Here is a 201-nt window from a genome sequence, read left to right on the forward strand (position 1 = left end):
CTCCCTTCATCTTTAAGAACCCAAAACATTTGTTATTTTTGAAATATTAACTATTTGTTTAAAGAATCATTTAAGTTTCATTCGATGCGTTTGTGTTTTCAGTTTGATTTAGGTGTTAAAAGAGCCATTTTGTAGCATAGGTTAAATATGTTCATTGCTATATCGTCACAAATAGAAATAAATCCACAAAAATTGCACAAG

This window comes from Paramisgurnus dabryanus, chromosome 1, assembly GCF_030506205.2.
Source record: "Paramisgurnus dabryanus chromosome 1, PD_genome_1.1, whole genome shotgun sequence".
In the NCBI taxonomy this organism is placed as follows: domain Eukaryota; kingdom Metazoa; phylum Chordata; class Actinopteri; order Cypriniformes; family Cobitidae; genus Paramisgurnus; species Paramisgurnus dabryanus.